Source organism: Lampetra fluviatilis, chromosome 3, assembly GCF_964198595.1.
Source record: "Lampetra fluviatilis chromosome 3, kcLamFluv1.1, whole genome shotgun sequence".
NCBI classification, from domain to species: Eukaryota; Metazoa; Chordata; class Hyperoartia; order Petromyzontiformes; family Petromyzontidae; genus Lampetra; species Lampetra fluviatilis.
In genome coordinates this window covers 7,648,430-7,670,222 of record NC_136277.1, presented here as the reverse complement: position 1 = coordinate 7,670,222, position 21,793 = coordinate 7,648,430, and the positions used below count along the sequence as shown (strand labels likewise).

Here is a 21,793-nt window from a genome sequence, read left to right as displayed (position 1 = left end):
CACCGGATACTCGTTTGAGGCTGAGTGGACCTAGAGGAGGCCCAGGACCGGTTCAGATAATCGTCACCGGCGTTGGCCGTGAACGGGAATCAAACCTGGATTCGTGGTGCAGTGAGCTAACCGCTGCACCACCGCTCCCCACTCTTGAATACACACTCACACTCATCCCCATACAAACATAGTCACTATCACACACTCACTCTCACCCACACTCTCACACTCTCAAACATGCAAAGGTCCCCTGCATAGTCTTAACGTACTTGCGTGGCAAGTGCTGTAAGCGAGCAGCTGTGAATGCCGGCACGGCACACGGGGAGGCGATTGACCAGCACCCCACCCGGTCGCCTTTGTCCCCCTAGTGGCGATGTTCACTCTGCACCAGCTGCTATTTTGAGGCTGAGTCAACCTAGGGGAGGCCCGGGAGCGGATTCTATAATCGTCACTGGTGTTGGCCGTTCTCTAACTCTCTCATTAACTGTCTAACTCTCTCTCTTACTCTCTCTCTACCTGCCTATCGAGACGTCCAGCAGCAGCAGCAGGCCAGCAAGGTGGTGCCCCCGGTGCGAGCGTCTCCACTGTGTAAGACGGCGCGCCACTTTGCACTGCCACGTGGTCTCGTGTCTACGGGACCGCCAGATTGGCACATGGCTGAAGCTCATCGCGGCAGAGGAGGAGCGGCGGATAGAGGAGGAGGAGGAGCGGCACAAGCGGGAGGAGGAGGCAGAACGGACCGCACGCGAGATCGCTGCCGCATCTGAAGACGCGATCCCCAAGTGACAACTTGTAGATGCTCGGTGCACACACGGCACGGCAACATTGCACGGCGCAGGACGGACTTGCTTCGCAGGACGCGAACAACACGGCACACACATCTGAAGCAGAAACACAAGAATGTACATAGAGTGCACAAACAGCGTGCTGATCCGGCAGGATGCACACTGGCGATTCTACAAGCACCTCGACAAGACACCCTGAGGATGCTCCCACTCGACGTGGGCGTTTGTCTTCTAAGTCTGTCTCCCTCATTGTGAGCTGTAAGGTTCGTCTGTTAGGACGTCGATAACGTGCAGTCATGTCTATAACCCTCTCTCTAACTCGCTGGCGGCAATAAAAGTTGTTTAAAAAGTCAAAAGTCTAACTCGCTCTGTCTATAACCCTCTCTGTCTCGAACTCGCTCTCTCTGTCTCCCCCCGCCTCTCCGCGTGACTCACAAAGCGCAGCACGAGGCCCTGGCAGGCGTGGTGCTTGAGCAGGCTCAGCAGGAACTTGAGGCCTCCACAGTCCACGAAGGTCTGACCTGTGACCAGAGAGAGAGGAAAATCAGACTCAGAGGTCCCTCCACTACACCTGATACACGCACCGTGGTACCCCTACACACACCATGTACACACACACCATGCACACACACACCATGTGTACACCACGTGTACTCTCGCCTCCCCGTCACCGCTTGCTGCTGTCAAACCCCTCACCCGCTGCTCCGTCAACTCGACCCCCAGGCCACGCTTTCTCCCCACCCTCACCACCTTCACCACCACCCTCACCTTCACCCTCACCACCCTCACCTTCACCCTCACCACCACCTCCCCCTCACCAACCTCGCCAACCTCACCACCAACTCCCCATCCACCGCCTCCACCTCCTCTTCGTTGTCTCACAGCGCTGGGCGCCTCTGTCTGGGCGCCCCTCAACCCCTCACCACCGCCCCCCTCACCACCGCCCCCTCACCACCGCACCCTCACTAGAGACGGTGAATCTCAATGGCTCTCACGGGGTTAATAAAGGACTCAGTGTAGATAGCGGGCGCCATGCAGAGGCTGCTTCCCAGCAGCAGCAGCAGCAGCGCCGCCTCCTCCTCCTGCTGCTGCTGGCGGTGGTGGTTGTAGTGGTAGTTATAGTAGTTGGGTAATGGTTGTGGTTGTAGTGGTAGTTATAGTAGTTGGGTAATGGTTGTGGTAGTGGTTGTAGTGGTAGTTATAGTAGTTAGGTAATTGTGGTAGTGGTTGTAGTGGTAGTTATAGTAGTTGGGTAATGGTTGTGGTAGTGGTTGTAGTGGTAGTTATAGTAGTTGGGTAATGGTTGTGGTAGTGGTAGTTATAGTAGTTAGGTAATGGTGGTGGTAGTGGTTGTAGTGGTAGTTATAGTAGTTGGGTAATGGTTGTGGTAGTGGTTGTGGTGGTAGTTATAGTAGTTGGGTAATGGTTGTGGTAGTGGTTGAAGTGGTAGTTATAGTAGTTGGGTAATGGTTGTGGTAGTGGTAGTTATAGTAGTTAGGTAATGGTGGTGGTAGTGGTAGTTATAGTAGTTAGGTAATGGTGGTTGTAGTGGTAGTTATAGTAGTTGGGTAATGGTTGTGGTAGTGGTTGTGGTGGTAGTTATAGTAGTTGGGTAATGGTTGTGGTAGTGGTTGAAGTGGTAGTTATAGAAGTTGGGTAATGGTTGTGGTAGTGGTTGTGGTGGTAGTTATAGTAGTTGGGTAATGGTTGTGGTAGTGGTTGAGGTGGTAGTTATAGTAGTTAGATAATGGTTGTGGTAGTGGTTGTAGTGGTAGTTATAGTAGGTGGCTAATTGTTGTGGTAGTGGTTGTAGTGGTAGTTATAGTAGTTGGGTAAAGGTTGTGGTAGTGGTAGTTATAGTAGTTAGGTAATGGTGGTGGTTGTAGTGGTAGTTATAGTAGTTAGGTAATGGTTGTGGTAGTGGTTGTAGTGGTAGTTATAGTAGTTGGGTAATGGTTGTGGTAGTGGTTGTGGTGGTAGTTATAGTAGTTGGGTAATGGTTGTTGTAGTGGTTGAAGTGGTAGTTATAGTAGTTGGGTAATGATTGTGGTAGTGGTTGTAGTGGTAGTTATAGTAGTTAGGTAATGGTTGTGGTAGTTGTTGTAGTGGTAGTTATAGTAGTTGGGTAATGGTTGTGGTAGTGGTTGTGGTGGTAGTTATAGTAGTTGGGTAATGGTTGTGGTAGTGGTTGTAGTGGTAGTTATAGTAGTTAGGTAACAGTGGTTGTGGTAGGGATGAGCGGTAGTGCAGCTGCGCTGTGAACCCAACGACCCAAATTCGATTCCCGCTCACGGCCACCACCAGTGGCGATTATCTAAAGCGGTCCTGGGTTCATGTTTTTGTTTTTTGTTTGTTGCGGTTGCACCCGATTCAAGAGCCGAATGGCTCACTGGGCTATACCTAATAAATTAACTTGAACTTGAACTCTCAGCCGACAAAGGCAATGCCACTGTCATCATGGACAAAATAGAATACAACAACAAAATTCAAGAACTACTCAACGATGGCAGCTATACAAAAATAAAAATTAACCCGTAAAAACAAAGTTTTTCACTCTAAATCCTTTATATGCAGTCCTCTCGTCCTCTGGCTTGAGATGGCTGCCACCTATGGGTCAGATGATTGTCTGCCAGCATTAAGCAATTGGTAATTAAATATTTTTAAAAAATTCCCTACACAGTGTAAAATTTTGGAAAAAAAATTTCACGAAAATAAATTGTCACGCACAACGAGTCTGTGTGGAAAATGTCAGCTCGATTGGATCACGGGAAGTGGGTTAAAAACGACCGAAAGATTTGCACGGTCGTAAGCAAGCAAGCAAGCACGCAAGCACGCAAGCAAGCAAGCGAACTTAATATAAAGGATTTAAAAAGAGACCCCACCAACAGCCTCGTCATTATAACCAACAAAATCATTTCTGATTCAACCGCATTAATTGATCAAACCAAACAGTTCTCGTTGAAACCTTCTGCAGCCAGGCCACCAAGGGGGCGCCGGAGCAATTGCTCACGGATCAAGGCAGGAATTTCTCCTCGCAGCTACTAAAGGATGTCTGCTCTATCCTGGGCACTAAAAAGATCCGAACATCTCCATATCATCCCCAGACCGATGGCATGGTGGAGCGGCTTAACCACATCATAGCGGCCATGCTGTCCCAAGTGGTGGACGAGAAACACTTAGATAGGGACCTCCACATCCCGTCGGTCTTAGCGGCGTACAGGGTGGCCCCGCACACAGTGATGGGGTTCTCGCCATTTTTCCTGATGTACAGACAAGACCCCATCCCGCTTATTGAGGTGCAGCTGACGGACATTCTCGTGAGAGCCGATGCATGGCCAAAAGCAATAAAGGCCTCCCTTATTTATTTGAAGGAGGCCCGCCAAGCGAAGGAGCAATGCATGGATACGGGAGAGGACAGTGACAGCCAAGCCCTTTAAAGTCACAGACCAGGCATGGCTAGACTCTCCTCAGGTGCCGGTTGGCCTCTCACCGAAACTGCACCGACCCTGGAAAAGGCCGGTCAAGGTCGTTGAAGCACTCCAACCTCAGTGTGTCCAGGTCCAACTGGGTAAGCGACGATGGTTTGTGCACCCCACCCGCCTTAAGCCATACATCTCTCCACCTCCATCGCCTCCATCATCCTCCGCTGAGGCAAAGCCATCATCACCGCCATCTTCATCACCCCTACCCGGGCCAAGCTTGCCGGCCCCTACTCGCCGACCTGCGGGGGGTTCGGTGCCCTGTGTTCCATTGTCACCTACACCGCCCCATGTGAGGCCTGACGGAGAGGCAGCACGATTGGTGGTCGCAGGGGCCAGAAAAACGGCAAGACGAGGCAAGGTGACGCCGGTGCCACCGAACCGGGGACCGCGATGAGAGGGACTCCGATGGAGGGAGCCGCCACAGTCATCTGCGGCCTGTGGATGTCCAAGCTGTTACGGGGCACTGGCTGGAGACCCGGGCAGATCATTAAATTAATGTTGTTATATTGAATTGTGTGGTTGCTGGGGGGTTAAGGGTTGTTGTCACTATAAATGGGGGGGTGGGGAGCTGATGGGGAGACTGAAATGGTCGAGGGGTAGGCAGAACTGAGGACGTTTTCTTTCTTCGTGGGGGGGGGGGTGATGTAAGGGATGTCAGGGGAAGGATTCCCGCCAAAAGGAGGGGGACAGTGGAGCGGGAACAGTGGAAGGGGGAGGAGCAGGCGAGGAGATCTAAGAGGGGGGCTAAGGGGCGCGAGGGGAGAAATTGGCAGGAAACGGATGGAGAAGGCTGGGGACGAGTGTGGACTGGGGGAAGAAATATAGGACGAACCCACTGGAACCTTGTGTCAGCTCTCCTTTACACGATTCACGTACCACACTGCCTGGAAACTGCTGCATCAAATAATGTTGCTGAAAACTCAGTCCCAGGACTCTCTCTCTGCTGAAGGACTCTAAAACTACCTGAGAATTACATCTCCCCATGCCTATGTCTCTACCTGAAGGTTGCTAAAAACATGTGAATGACATTTCTCCTCGGCTATCTTGCTGCCTAAAAGTCTCTGATACATGTAAATAACATTTCTCCAGGTCTCTATCTCTGCCTGAAACACTGAAAGACTAATATATGATCACACAACTGAATCAGTACCGTACCTTTAAAATAAACGTCCTCTGAAATCACTTTACGAAGGCATACCTGTTTAAATTTGGAACACACCCTACCAGTTATCCAATTTTCTCGAATCCTGAAATGAATCTTATGACACGACCCCAGGGTCCCATAAGCGTCCAGCTCTCGCATAAACTGCGTTGCGATGTAATTTTATGTCTATTGAAAGCGAACGATACGGCAATTTATTCCTGTCGACGAGCTCTACACGATGCACTAATAAAAGTTTCAAAGTTTTGTTTCTTCTACGCATTCGTTCTTGCTGTACTTGGACATGCAACAGAGTTATCTGCGCCAGGTGGGTCGCGGCGTTTATGTGCACGGTAGGACGAAGTCGCCAAAACTAAATGCATAAATTACGATTTTGACTTCCGTTTATTCAGGACCCCAGGTTCCCGCCGTAAGGTTAAAATACTGCTCAAGTAAAGCAACTCTCGGTCCTGAACTTTCTGATAACATTTGTAAACTTATTTAATGACTGTGGTCCGATACATGGCTCATGTGTGCCCACTTGTATAATAAAACAGATATTAAAAATCTGCTCCTGTGTCTGTATTTCACACCGACTCCAAAAATTTACCATGTTACTCCCTCCTATGTTAGACTACCATTGCTACACTCCCAACCATCACTTATCGGCAAATTCGGGCTCAGTAGACGTGTGCAGACCCGGGATTAAACTGCCTGCAGCACCTCAGAAGATATAATAATAGTTCAATTTGTAATGCGCGCAAATTTGCAGATGTAGTGGCCGCAACTCAGAGGCGTGGAGCCAAGCTCAGAGTCGCTCAAAAGCATGATTGTAGAGGTGAGTTTTTAAGTCTCTCTTGAAGGAGGCGATTGAGGTGATGCTGCGAATGTGCAGAGGGATATCGTTCCAGACTGTTGGGGCTGACACCGAGAAGCGGCGCATAGACATGCCCATCCTGGATCTTGGTATCAAGAGGAGGTCGTGAGTCGCGCTGCGCAGGCATCTGCCGTGTGCTGAGCTGCAAGTTGTCAATAATGAAGAAAGGTACGGCGGGCAGGCGGATATGAAGGCATTGTGGCAGAGGCAGGCGGTCTTGTATGTGACCCTACTGGCGATGGGTAGCCAGTTGAGAGCACGGAGACAAGCTAGTGAGTCGAGACGGGGATGAGTGTGGGCAATGACGACGCGTGCTAGGTTATTTTGTAGTCTTTGAAGTTTCTTTAGGTTGCCAGCGGAGGTCCGGACTAGGACGGAGTTGCAATCGTCAAGGCGAGACCCAACTATGCAACATGCCAATGTGTTGGCAATTTCAGTAGAGATGAGAGGACGTATGTGTCTAAGAGCCTTCAGGTGAAAGTTACATGAGCTGTTGATATGGTTGCTTTGACGGTCGAAGGATAAAGTTGAATCTAGGATGACACCGAGGTAGCTGAAGTGGTCGGTGAACTTGATGCTGTGACCGAAGATGTGTATGTGTGTGGGGAGTGCTGCTTAATTGAGACGTTGCTTGGTACCTAACATGATGGCCACTGACTTTTTCGGATTAAGGGCTAGGTTGTGTGCAGTGAACCATTGTTGCATGGCGGTGGTACATTCCGAGAGCCTCTCGAATCCAGATGCATTGCTAGAATCGATGGCGGTGAATAGAATCGTGTCATCCGCGTATGAGTGATGCTTAACACCGAAGCTTGCGATGAGCCGGCCGATCGGGGAAGTGTAGGCTGTGAAGAGCAGGGGACCTAGTACAGAGCCCTGGGGAACCCCGCATAATGCTGTTGTTTCAGGCGATGTGGACATGCCCACCCTGACTGAAGATTGACGGTCAGAAAGGTACGAAACTATCCACTTGAGTGCTGAGCCGCATATACCGAAGTCGGATTTCAGGAGGGAAGTAAGGAGCGAATGGTTGATGGTGTCGAAGGCTGACGGAATGTCCAGACTTACAAGTGCAACAGTTGAGCCGGTATCAATGATCGTTAAAATGTCATCGAGCACTCTAGTGAGTGCTGTTTCTGTGGAATAGTTTTGACGGTAAGCTGACTGGAAGCAGCAGCAGTTTGCGGAGGAGGTGATGTGTGGTTTTAGCTGGGCGAGGGCTAGTCGTTCAAGGAGTTTAGAGAGGTTCGAGAGGTTAGTGATGGGACGATAACTAGATGGGTCATCCGGGTCTAGACTTGGTTTCTTTAACAAGGGAGAAACCAGGCCAGGTTTGAGGTTGGACGGAAAACACCCCGAAGAGAAGGAGGCATTTGCGATGTTCCTGATCATGATGGCGAGTTCCGGAGCACATTGCTTGAACAAGGAACCTGGGAGCACGTCGAGTGGAGATGACTTCAAATGAAGTGATTCAATTAAAGAGAAAACGTCTTTTGTAGACACCGGCTTTAGCGTAATTCGAAGAGTGTCTGGGTTAGTGTTTAAAATTTTAGGTACCATGAGCGGGGTACAATGGTGCAATGTGTCGGTAGACGTGTACGAGTTTGTGACAGTGATTAGCTTGTTGGTGAAGTAAGTATTAAAAGAGGTGGCAAGTTTAAATGAGGCAAGGGGATCGCTTAGGTGAGGGACCATGGTGCTACCAGGATGTAGAAGATCTTTGAGGGTTTTCCATAGAATGCGCGGTTTTCCGGTTACTTTTTTGATGCGTTCCTCAATGTAGGAGGAACGTGAGACTAGGATCAGTTTGTTAGTTTTCCTGCAGGCGACTCTGTAAGAAAGTCGATCAGCAGGTAGACCACTGCGGGATGCGATACTTTCAAGGCGCCTCCTGGTTCGCTTAGCAATGATGGCATCTCTTGAGAGCCAGTGAGTGTCGTGGGAAGACTGCCTAGCGGTTCGTGATTTAAATGGAGCTAGTTTGTCCAGCGCCGCCCTCATGTCAGCTTCTAGTTGGAGAGCGCAGAGGGTTGGATCCGATGATGGGGGTAACATTGAAAGCGAATTTGCAAGGAGGTGACGAAAAGCAGAAAACTCGATACCCTTAAAATTACGCAAGTTGCAGGTGAATTTGATGGTGATTGGCTTGGGAAATTGGAGGGAAGAAAGTATGAGGCGGTGGTCGGAGTAACCAGTTTGGGAAACTCCCAGTGCAGTGATGCGTCGGTGCTGGTCAGGTTCCAGAATCAGGTCGAGCATGCTCTCAACGTTTGTTGACGAAGCTCTGGTGGGGCCTGAGTTTGTGATGACCAGGTTATGGCAGGCCAAAGTTGACTCAAGGTGACTATCGATGGAGGCTGGGGTATTGCCGGGGCAATTAAAGTCACCTGTAAGCACGAGCCTGTGAGATGGGTTAGGAATCAGATATAGGAATTCCGAAAGCTCATTTAAGAAGGTGTTGATGCTGCCATCTGGAGGGCGATAGATGGAAATGATGGAAAAGCACTCAGTAGTAAGGGATACGGACTGGACCTCGAAGGTGGCGGGAGCTATTGGTAGATAGAGCTCTTTAATTTTCAAGTGAGCATTGTAAACGACCGCTAAGCCACCAACCCGCTGGTTAGTTGCGCGAGGTTTATGAAGAACCTTGTATCCTGGGGGCGCAACTTCCAGAGAGATGGCTGGCGGGGAGTCTTGCCTGCACCAGGTCTCAGTGATGAGCAAAAGGTCGATGTGGTGGTCCGAGATGGTGTCGTGAATCAGGGCTGATTTATTGGTGATGGAGCGTGCGTTGAGTAGGCCAAGGCGGATGTGTGAAGGTAGATGTGAAGATCCGTACAGGTGAGGCGTCGAGGGAATAGAGGAGTTGGCTGGTTCGAGGTCGACCTGTGAACGGCGGCCCCTACCACCTCTGCCACTACGGTGCTGATGCAGTCTCCGACGTTGACCTCGGAGAAGCCCAAGGACAGAGAGCGTCCTCAGGAGCGCGGGTTCCAAGTGCAGATGATGAAGATATGGTGCATGTCGTAGCCCTATTATATCAGCCCGTGCTGCACCGCATGAAGGGGCCCGGATTGGGGTGGACTCCAATCAGCGGCTCTGCTGCCCTGAGCAGCAAGTCGAGGTGGCGTTGTCCAAGCTCCACGCTGTCAGCAAGCACTTCCCCGTACGTAGCGGATGCAAACACGCCCGTGTAAACACTCGTTGAGCGCGTACACGGGCGTACAGAACCATGCAGGCGGGGCGTACAATGGAGCAGCCAGAAGAACACGAGGTCCAGTGGATTAGCTGACCACGCGCTGTGCTCCAGCTCGCAGGTGATGCAGCAGGATGGACGAACCTCGCAGAGCTCACGTTCACTGGTGGTGCTGGGCAGCAGGCAAGCCAACTCTCTCGTGTTGAGGAGATGACAGTCTGCTTCGCGTTCCCACTCGCTGATGGTGGTGAACATTGAATGGAGCACGTAGATCTCCCACTTGCTGGCGATGCTGGGGCACGCCAAGCTCACACTCGCTGATCGAGGAGGAAGAGGTGCCTTGTGAGGACGTTGCTGGCAGGAACCGTACCCGGGGCGGCTGTTAAGCCGCGCTGCATGAACAATACAGCCAGCGTCCTCCAGCTTCGTGAGTCGAAGCAGCAGGCCTCGTTTACTCGCACTGCCCAACAGCTGTGCGATGCGGCAGTTAAGGCGGGTTGTGTGACACTGCAGTAAACGGCATTTGGCAGCTGTTGTAGCGCCGCGAGGCGTGTGCAGTGAACACGGAGGCGGGCGGGTTTGGGTGCAGGGATCTGCCGCCACCCAAAACTCGGGCGACGCCAAAGTAATAATGAAAATAATGAAACAAAATAAATTATATGAAAAATGTAATGAAAGATGAAAGTAAGAAGAGCGGTGGTGAGTGAAGAAGGGCGTGGGTAAGGTACGAGGTGTGGTTACGGTTCATAAACTGTGAGAGCGATCCGGGACTGCAGCCAGCTGCGGCGCTGTCGCCATGGCCTCTTCCGCGCTTTTTCCAGACGTGGTCGGGCTTCCACGTTATGTCAAGCCGCATCTCCTGTGCGAGCCACTCTCACCCTCCCATAGCTGAGCGTCACTGTCTCTGAGTGTACTGCATTGACCTGAGGCACCAGCAGCACAGGCTGAGAGGGTGGAGGCGCTTGCCTCACGTTCCACCCTCTCAACATTACATTTTAGGCAAACTCACGACTGCCCACACCGCCGAGCCATCCTCCTTCCCCGCATGTCACTCTCTCCGTCTCTCCCAGCTCCTACCTCCTGTCACTCTCAATCCGGGCACCTCCCATCGTGTCCATCTCCACGTTCAGCCCATTAAACACCTTCCCCAACAAAAAGTGCAGAACCGAGGGAGAAGCGGGATGGGAGGGGGGGGGGCAGAGTGGGAGCAGCTTGCAAGGGGCACTACAGTTCTCTAGTATTTGAACAAGTCACGTGCTCACTGCGGGAGCCTCGCCTATAAAGAGCTACATCGCGTGAAGCCCTCACACTGACAACGCACTCCCTCTCTCCTATGACCAAGTCACATGCTCACTTTGTGAACCTCACCTGTGTAGTAGGTTCACTTGAGAGACACACTTATTCAGGAGGCAACACATTTATTTTACGACCACAATGGGGCAACTACTTTAACGGCAACCACAACTGGGTAACTACACAAACGGGTCAGGTCAGTCAGCACACTGCCTGACCCATGATGCTGAGCATGAAAACCGAAAACCGAAGAGAAGACGTAGCATGGCGGGTTCCATTCCAGCAAACAGCCCTGATGCAGCCCTCGGGACTCCCCTTTTATGCCCCTCAGCGTGGCCCCGCTCCGCCCTCAAGACACACCCCCTTCTGGAACCTACAATTAAGTTCTGGGTCACCTTCCACGTATCCCCTGCCTGGCTCCGCCCTCGGCCACGCCTCCTTCTAGAACTCACGAGAAGGTTCTGGGCCCTACAACACGTGTCCCCTCTATCACCGTTGGCCTACATCCTCACTCGCCCTATCACGTGCCCTTGCCAGCCAATCAGGCTACTACGTCCTCAAATGCCCCCTACTCTGCCAGTCCCCCGAAAAGCATGCTCCCATAAAGACCTCTCCCATGACATCATGTACTCTGCTGGCAGATAGGGCTTACACACACGCAATTCCTCTCTCTGTCGGTAGATGTCAATACACGCCGTAGTGACCCATTATATGTCACTACACCAGTAGATAGCGACATCGCGTGTAGCTCTTACACTGACAGCAGTCTCTCATCTATGAACAAGTAATGTGCTCACTGCAGGAGTAGCAACTACAAAGACATTACTCATATACATGCTTATAAATATAGTATATTGCACATTACACTAATAAAGTACATTGCACTCATTTTCTGTAAGCAGTGACCACATCATGCCCAACAGCTTTCTGGGTCTGGATACAGATTTCACACGGATTGCACAGGAGGCGCCGGCTGAGTGAAGGCATCAGCTTGGAAATGCAGAAACCTGGTGGATTCCGAACTCAGACACGTGGCTCAGGGGGCGATGGTTCAAGGGAATCTCTGGTGTGGGTGCGGTACTCACTCGTATCTGAGGTTACGATGTAACGATACACGGTCCTTGTACTCAACTCCATGACTCTCTGCAGTGAATCTGGGATTTTGCTGTCCAGGAAGAGGGACGTCAGCATCTTCATGTGCAGCTCTAAGCGACAATGATGTGACTCGTGAGATAACAACTCAACTTCATGTATATTTATATCTGTGTTATAAAACATTAAACACGATGCTGTTGTCATATGTTTAAGTTTTTACATTTAACGGATATAATGTATTTAAACATTTCCTTATTTAATGAAGGAAGCTGTTGCATCACCAAATGGTTGTCTTCTCTCGCTATATGTTATCAGATATTTTAGTTTTTGTGAATGTAAGAAGATGCAACAGAAATATACCCATGCGTTATAAGGGTTTCCTCTGGATTCTCCAGTTTCCTCCGAAAGAACTGGTATTGGCCAAACATCCCAATGCAAAAAAATGTCCTGTAATTACTCAATTCAAATTACACGCAATAGCACCCCGTTCTGAAAAAAAAAACTTAATAGGATAGAAGGTGGATCTACTGCAGCACTGGGTTTCTCGTGGTGGACCTGGTTTAGACCCCACTACAATAGGCCTGAAAATATCACGTGCCCTAGAACATTTTGTCACCCTGGAGGAAAGAACAGGATCAGCAAGAAGCAGCAGAGACACATCTTAGTAGGTTCTCTAAAACCACCATTCCCATGATATGGGCTCTGTGATGTTTAAATGTATGCCATGCTCAGAAAACAGGCGTCTCCTTATGAATGCTGTGAGGGTTGGATTCGGGGTCCTCCAGGACCTCTCTCCAAACCGCTCCTAAAGCAGTCCAGCTCACCCGAGCTCTTAGCGCACAGCTACTCATCAGCAGTCAACGAAAATCGAGGAACCACAGACTTTTACTAATACAATTTGAATAAAACAAAACATAATCAAACACAAAACAAGTAACCCACTCGCGACTCCCCCGAAGTCACCCAACCGCACGTTGGAGTCTTGACTTTGGAAACTTCTCTGGGCCTCGTGCCAGAGCAGCTTACAGCCTCATATCCCTGAGCTAGACTCAGCGGCTGCAGCCTCAGACCCATGAACTCTCATGCAGTGAAGACACGCATGTCACTAGTTGCAGCAGGGTGAATGCCTGGGAGACTCATAGCCTCCGTACTCAGCGGTACTGTAGATGTCAAATCACCACAGATGTTAGGTTGCAGAAATGATACTTGCCTAGGAGACATCGAGTGCACAAAGTTGCATAAATTATATGTGCATGGGAGACTCGCAGCCGCTGTTCTCGGCGGTGCTATAGACGTCGAATGCCCACGGGTCACATGTTGCAGAAATGTGGAGGCCTGGGAGGTTCATCAAACGGCGAACTCTCCCTCCTTGAAATCGAATGGTGGAGGCGGGGCCAAACCACCGCCCAATCACCGCGATGGCCGGAACTGGCCTAAATACCATTCTGCCTGTAACACTGGAATCTGTTAATACATTTATTGTATAAACAATCTGCCTTAACACTGAACTCGTTTATACACCACTTGTATTGATTAGTATGCATGTGACACTTAAAACCTGTTAATACACTTCCTGTAGCAAATACCCCGCCAGTAACACTGGAAGCCTGTCAATACAGTTCCCTTTCAAACATCTCCCTGAAAACTCACCTCCTGGACTCTCTCTTCCTAAATAACTCTATACCAACCTATAAATAACGTTTCTCCAGGACTCTCTCTCTCTGCCTAAATGACTATAAAACTACCTGTGAATAACGCCTTCCCAGGACTCTCTCTCTGCCTCAAAGACTGAAACAATCTGTAAATAACGTTTTTCCTAAGCTTTCTCTCTGCCTGAAGTACTCGAAAACTACCTGTAAAAAACGTCTTTCCTGGGCTCTCTCTGCCTGAAGGAATCTGAAAGCACCTGTAACATTTCTAATTTGACTCTGTCTGAAAACTTAAATATAAAATATGAATACACACAATTGAGCCAGTAATGTACCTTTAAAATTTACATCCTCAGAAATTACTTTACTGAGGCGCTCCTTTTGAAATTTGAAAACACCCTAACCTGAAGCCTTAAATATCACTAATGCAAAATAACTATTTGCCTTGAACTCACAAATAACATTTGGAAACGTATGTATTGGCTGTGGCCCGATGCATGGCTAATATGTGCACACCTGCATTATTCAATATAGATTTTTTTTTTAAACCTGCTCCTGTGTTCGTGTTTCTGTCGGTTTTCCAAATATTTGAAAACATTATTCCCCCTAAGTATCACTAACATCTCCACTACCGTACATAACTGATTAGCTCCTCCGGGCTCAGCAGACTCCGCAGCCTAGATCATCTCTCCATCTCTGCATTTTTTTCTTTAGGCAAAGTCGGGCTTCTACTTGGCATCAAGCCACAACTTTTGTGCGCGCCTCTATCACCATCCCGCAGTCCAGCGTCGTGCTCCTCGAGCGCACCACGTCGCCGAGGCACGGTGGAGGCGCCTATCTCAAGTTCCACCCACTCAACATTAAAAATGAGGCACTCATGCGGCCGTGCTATGAAGTTAAGCAGCACTGCCTCACACTCCCCCAAACCCACCATCGCTGGCAGCAAAGGCACCACAGAATCTGGCCTTGACTATGGGCAGGGCACAAGTTGGCCAGTCAGAGCAAGCCAGTTGGCGTGGGGTGAGGAGTAGGTAGTTGACGGGCAGTGCATGATTGGTATAGAGTGAGGTCAACAAAAAGTCAGGGCTTATGTAATGATGTGACGGAAGTTCCGATTGCGAGGCGCTGCATGAGCCAAGTTGATTGACAGAGGCTGTAAGGGCGGGATTACATTTGTGTATTTAAATGAGCGCTACCCGTGTGTAGTGACATAGGACGTCACTACTGTGTCAGCCCGTACGAGGGCTGGGGGCCCCAAGGGGGTGCCTGGGGGGTCACGTGGTGGAGGGACCCAGACCTTCCAGTGAGGTGGGGGAAGGGAGGCGTGGCCTGGGAAGGGAGGCGTGGCCTGGGCAGGGAGACGTGGCCTGGGCAGAGCCGGCCACGCCTGGGCGGAGCCGGTCACGCTGGAGCGAATATAAGCGGGGTGTGGATGCAGAGCGGGGCTGTTGAACTCCGAAGTGAAGACGACATCATCGGTCCTCAAGTCCCGGGTCGTCGTCCTGGACCAGGCAGCCCGTTGGCTGCCTGGTCCATGCTGTGTCGTGTTCCAGAGTGTTAGGTAGTTGAGGAAGGTGGTCACCACCTCATGTACGGTGTTATATTACTTACCGTTTAATAAATAGTGTTGCCTCCAATACATTTGGCGTCAGAAGTTGTGGAAAAATTAATATTGCTAGGTGTTATCCTAAGGAAGTAAAATGGGCACACGAAAAACCAAAACAAAACTCACCTGGACGCCTTCGTACGACAGGGACGGCGTGACGACCATCCTTCGGACAGCCCCGGTGATAGAGCGATGGCGCTGCACGCGGAGCGGCAGGAAGGGCATCGCACCGCTGCTTCGCCGCCATCGGGAACGGAGCGGCAGAGCCGCGGGGAGAGGACACCGTCGTCGCTGCGGGGGCTGGCGGGGGAGACCCGGGCATGCGGGCCACGCGGTGGGGCCACCAAATCGGCGGCTGGTCGTGGCGTTGTTCCCGCCAAAATACCGCTCCCGCCAAATCGGTGGCTGGTCGGGGCACTGTTCCCGCCAAAATACCGTTCCCGCCAACTCGGCGGCTGGTCGTGGCGTTGTTCCCGCCAAAATGTCGCTCCCGCCAAATCGGCGGCTGGTTGTGGCGTTGTTCCCGCCAAAATGCCACTCCCGCCAACTCGGCGGCTGGTCGTAGCACTGTTCCCGCCAAAATGCCGCTCCCGCCAAATCGGCGGCTATTCGGGGCGCTGTTCCTGCTGCCGAAATGCCGTCCCACCGACATCAATGCCTGCGGAGGGGGAGTTCCACACGTTCGGGTGGCGCCCCCGTCTTCTGCTCGAGCACGAGAGGTGGATGGGTTCGCAAGAGGAGGCTGTATTCACCATGCAAGATTCTTCGGGGCGTCCCAGTGTTCCACCTTACCGCCCTCCGCTATTCACAGTTTGCCAGGCGAGTCGTGACATGACATAAGCACCCAGCCCCAAGAAAAATAATAATACTAAATTCACCCATCTTGCATTTGCCGGGTTGCGATCGCGTGTGTTTTTTTTTAACTCGCTGGTTTGCGGAGCGTGTTCGTCCGGTTGTGTGCGTGACAAATTGACGCGCGTCTGTGCAGGTGTCTGCTTATAACAGTGTTGTTGTTAATTACGGCGTCGAGATCTTTATCTTCAGGGGGCAGTTAATGATTAATTCGTTGTTGGGTGTCCCGAGCTCCGTTGATATCCTGTGGGTTGCTGTGTTAATGACTCGTGTTGTTACATCGTTTTGTTGCGAAATCGCGATTGTTATTGTGTATACTGTATGGAGCTTCGCTCGTGATTGTTCACGTGCAACTGTCAGAAATTTTGATCGTCATTGTTGCCAAGGTACAGACCGTATGGAGCTTTGCTTGAGAGTGTTAACAGTGTATGGACTGTTGGGTACTTGCTTGTGATTATTTACTATGTACGGATTGTCTGGAGTATTGATTGTGTGTGTTGCCTGGATGGAGCATTGCTCCAAATGATTGACTGTACGAACTTCGTATACTGCATATACTGTATTAATCAATTCGGCGATTCTTGGGTTTTGTGTCGTGTTTTTGCTCTCAAAATTCGAATGCCCTGAGTCCCATGGTTAATGTTGAAGGGGATTTTGAAATGACAGGTTCGGTGTGTTTCAAACTCACTGGTTGGTTCCTGTCCGTTGTTGCACAGATGATGTATTTTGTGCAGGAATGCCCCTTGTGTTCTACGTGGATCGGGGGTGCGTTTCAGTTAATTGCCACCAAATTGCATTGCTCTCTCAACTCGGTTGGTACAGCTGCATGCTGCAATGCGAGTCTTGGAGATGATGTGTACGGATACGGGATGTGAGGTGTATTGTTCTGACCATTGAATATTCGGGATCGTCACAAATTGTGCGTACCTGTTCGGCATTGGATCAGTTCAGTGGGGGATCCTAATTCAAATTTTATGTGTTGTGATGGTGTTAAATTGCGAATGTGTGGGGGATGACTGCCTTGGTTTGTGGCTCTGTCGTCATTTGGTATGGAGCATTTCAATTGCAATGGTGACATGCTGCCAGGGATTTTGAATTGTGGTACTGGCTGTCACCTATCTTGGGGCGCAGATCCTGACCAGGATGGCCCAGTGAGTGTTGCGTGTCTAACACGAACGTTGTGGTCCCGTCATGCTGTGTCTGACGGCTTGACCTGACAGCCCGGAGATCGAGACACTCCGTGGCATGTCTAGCCTAGTGGGCCGTGCGCTCACATGGCTCAGAGAGTGTGGTCCCGTCATGCTATGTCTGACGGCTTGACCTGACAGCCCGGAGATCGAGATACTCCGTGGCTTGTCTAGCCTAGTGGGCTGTGCGCTCACATGGCTCAGAGAGTGTGGTCCCGTCATGCTATGGATGACGGCTTGACCTGACGGCCCGGAGATTGAGACACTCCGAGGCGCGTTGAAACAGTGGGCTGGAGATTCGTAGTGTTCAGGTGAAGTTGTTCCGTTACGTTGGGACTGTATCCCTCAGTTGTTTGGGTGCATGTTGTACAGTGAGTGAACGATGGGGCGTTTCAGCTCGGTCGGTACAGCTATATGCTGCGATGCAAGATTTGGAAAGAGACTGGGTTAAAATTCCCCCGATACGGCTGACGCGTGCTACTGGTTGTGATGCGCGTCGGAAAGGCGGTGGGGTGGTTACATAGAATCCCCCCCCGATATGGCCGACGTGCGCGGTTTTAGGATGGAGACGCCACGTCGGAAAGGCGGGGGGTGCTAACAGGTGACATGTAATGTCTGTGGTAGTCCTCAGTGAGGGCTGCTGGGACGCAAGCACGGGTAGCCTTGGAGATGCGGTTCGCGCATGCGGCCGCCATTTCTGGGCAAGAGCAGGCAGATTTATTTTGTTTGTGTCATGTCGATTTTATATATATATATTAAAATGTAGATACTGGAGCAGCCCTGAAGTGCGACTTCTTTGCCCAGTACATGGGTCCACCCTGAAGTACGACTTCTCGACCCGGGACGTAGACAGACGTCCGGATGAGTGTGTGTAGAGGGGTGCTAGACATGTTGGTCTTCGCCTTCTCACCACCTGACGGATGGGACGGTGGCAGGGTGGTGTGGAACCCTGCCATCCATGGGGTGGTTGTGTGATTTCGGTTCGATTACCGGTGTTGGTTGTGCATCCAACGCGTCGGAATCTATATATTTTTGTTTTATTTTCTCCCGCCGGGCGGTATAAATCATCTCCACTACCCTGGGGCCGGGTGACTGTCATGTCTGAAGAGTGGAGGCGAGTGTTCGTTGAGTGATGCCTCAGGAGGGTTTGTTTCTCGTCACAGGAGGCAGTATCTACCTGGCACCTTGGAGTCGCCGGTTATGCCGACCGGCTGTGGACCGGGGGGGGAGGGAGTGGAGCATGCGTCAGCTACTCATGCTCCTCCTGTTCTCGACTCCTGGCGAGGGGCCGTGCCCTTTGGGCCGCTTCTGGTTCCCCTGGGAGGCCAGGCCACATGGACTCGTGGAAGACTGGCTGCTCTACATGGCTCTTAGACGCCTTGCTCATTGCCTACGCCGTCGTTCCAATGGCCACACTCACATGTCGGTGCATGCATGATTCTCACGGGGAGGCTGTGCTGGAACGTAAGTGGGTTAGCCAGTTTTCATGTATATTTGTTGTTGTTAATTCCCCGTTTTCTATGCGGTTCCCTTCCTTTTACCCTCGTCGATTCTGTGTATATTACGTGATTGTATTTCTTATCGGTCGCCGGTCATTTATTGATGTTGCTGGTTCGGAGGCACACCTTTTCGATGTTTCACAGTTGTGTTACAGCCGGAATGGCTGTGTGTTTATACAGGGGGCGGGGGGGGTGATATAGTGACATAGGACGTCACTACTGTTTCGGCCCGTACGAGGGCTGGGGGCCCCAAGGGGGTGCCTGGGGGGTCACGTGGTGGAGGGACCCAGACCTTCCCGTGAGGTGGGGGAAGGGAGGCGTGGCCTGGGAAGGGAGGCGTGGCCTGGGCAGGGAGGCGTGGCCTGGGCAAAGCCGGCCACGCCTGGGCGGAGCCGGCCACGCCGGAGCGAATATAAGCGGGGTGTGGATGCAGAGCGGGGCTGTTGAACTCCGAAGTGAAGACGACATCATCGGTCCTCAAGTCCCGGGTCGTCGTCTTGGACCAGGCAGCCCATTGGCTGCCTGGTCCAGGACGACGTAACCAGAACTGTTGTTGCGATGGGTCGTTGCGGGTGTTGCTGCAGTTGTGTGGGTTGACCGGTGCCCAGGGCTGCTGGTGCGCGGCGTCGCTGTGTACGGTGCCCGGGATGGCTGTTGCACTGAGTCATTGTGAGCGCTGTTGTGAGTGCAATCGAGGACCCGGGACTGCCGCTGTGTTGAGTCGCTCAGAGCACTGCTGTAAGCGCCAACCACATTCTGAGACTGCCCTTACATATCCTGGGCTTCTGCGGCATTGCCTCGTCACCCGGGAGTGGAGCATGCGTAATTATCGGTGTGAATGGTCGTTACAGTGTTCTCTGTTTTATCGCTGCGGCGTTCTGTGATTGTCGACATGCGGGGGCGCTGTGTTAGGCTCGTTAGTTTAACACATAGGCTTTCACGACCAATATTATCCATAGGTTTTTTTTGGGGTTAGATTGCGTAATTATAAATGTATTGGAGAGGAAAAATATTTATCTCCAACACACCGGTGTGCTGTGTGGTGCCAGAGCAACAGAGCAACTCCACCGGCACTTCTATCCCCTCGCACCCCCCACATGCACGCATGCACACTCCCCACTAAACACACACATGCACCCACGTAGGGTCTCATGAGGGGGTCACTTAGTACCATGGGTTTTTACCTGAGGGGCCCCTAGCGGGAATGTCCCACGGTTTCCCAGTGCTAGGAGATTGGCCGACCCCCCCCCCCCCAGGCCAAATTGCATTGCGGCCCCCATGAATTAGCTTAAAATTGTATGGGCACGACAAAGCTCACCGAGCAAACCGCAATGAGAACACTCACAGCACAGAGAGATAGGGCCTCAAGGGCAAACACTCAGCGAGCAGCGCATAAGAGGTGGGAGGGAAATTCCTGGACTGACTGCAGCTGCGAAAGCCGCAAGATAGGGTGGGAGGACGGGGGCGTAGACAATGAAGCAACGCTCCAGGTAGGGGCGGGGCATCGGTTTAAAATCGAAAGGTAGGCGCCCGATTGGCCGCGCAGGATAACACCACGTGACCCTGGATCTTTGGATTCCGAGGGCATAAAAGGAGGGAGCGGAAAAACGTTGAGTAGTTCTCCTCCAGCCGTTCAGCTGCCCGGTCCGACTCACAGCCGCTCGCAGCGTCCAAGCGACGCTGGCGAGTGCTGCTACAACTCGACCGCAGGCAGAGACCTCTCATACCCTCGTCCCTCCGACTCCCACCGCATCCGTACGATCCCGTGAGTACGTCCGCGAGGTGAGAAGTAGAGGGAGGGTACATTCAGGGATTGAATAGGGATAGGCTAGACGCTGCTCGTGGAGTATTTACTCCGGCCGCACAGGGCTTGCTATAGACGTGCCATTAATAAACTTTAGCAGAGTACCAGCACCGCTTGATTTCTGTGTGTGTGGGAAAGTGTCGGTGTGGTGCATAATTTGAGCGTGTGTGTGGAAGGCACGTGGGCAGTAATTCATTAACGGCTCCCGCGTCCGTGCAGCCAAGCGATTAATAGGGCGAGGGAGGGGTGAGTTAAAACCTGTTTGCATACGTGTTTACACAGCGCATTTTACACAGTGTTTTTACGTAGCGACATAGAATTTAACGTTGGGACGCGCATGCATTACAAAATTTACAGCCGTCATTGTGTACACGTACTTACCTTCCAGCAGCAGCAGCGGATTAAGGCCGACCCACAAGAGGGGGAGGGTCGCGTGCATATTCATACGGCTATTTTTAGCGCGAGCCGTGGTGAGCGACGTGCGCCTATGCGGGCACGCACGTGCACGCAGCGACCTCCGGATTAGTGGTGATGTACGTGGGGAGTGTGTGGGATAACTCCGAGCGGTGGTGAGCCAGCCACTTAGCCATGTCCCTCAGAGAGGGCGCTGGTGAGGGGGGGCCGATCACTCAATCGGCGGCGGCCCGGTGAGAAGTGGCCGAGGAGGAGGGGGGAGAGGAGGATGGGGGCGTCAGTCCCCACAGCTGTACTCATACAGAATTGGCATGTTCTGTTTACGTGACAAATTTTACTAATTGGTTGTGTGTTGGAGTAAATTTATTTAAATGTATTTACTCTCCAACACACTAGTGTGCCGTACTAGTAACGATTTGGCATTATGGATAACTACGAGGTTATACAAATGTCTGCTGTTACTGTTTCCAAGAGTTTTGAAGAGTTGGTTGTACTCGGTGTTCTGTCATTGTCGACATGCGGGGTCGCTGTATTGAGCTGGTGAACTACGGGGTTATGTAGATATGTGTTGTTAGAGTTTCGAAAGTTTGTCAATAAATTATCCGCTACAGTTGGTCCGTATCCTTTGTGCATAGTGGTTCAATAGTGCATAACGAATCAAGGCATAGTTAATACATTCTAAATCTTGTTAAGATTAATTGTATTCCGGATCAAATTATTGTCCTTTCTGTTGCCATAAAAGCACATTTTAAAACTGCAAATTGGTGCCCTTTTTAAATGTTGAGGGAATGTCATGGGAGAGAAAATGGATCCAAACTCCTCTCCTTCCCATATAAAAAATTAGCAACCCTCACACTCGTAAACTTTAAATTTGAGGCAACCATGCAGTCACATCACACAGCCGGGCCATGCTGCCCCACAA

General features: G+C 51.2%; 1 long non-coding RNA gene across 1 annotated transcript in view; it reads left to right on the top strand.

The window, feature by feature from the left end:
* Positions 1-1,276: 1,276 nt before the first annotated feature.
* The window catches only part of LOC144951906 (uncharacterized), a 273,092-nt gene continuing 252,575 nt past the window's right edge, over positions 1,277-21,793 (top strand). The window contains exon 1 of the long non-coding RNA XR_013640546.1: positions 1,277-1,290. This is a non-coding gene — a long non-coding RNA (uncharacterized LOC144951906). The remainder of the gene's footprint in view (positions 1,291-21,793) is intronic.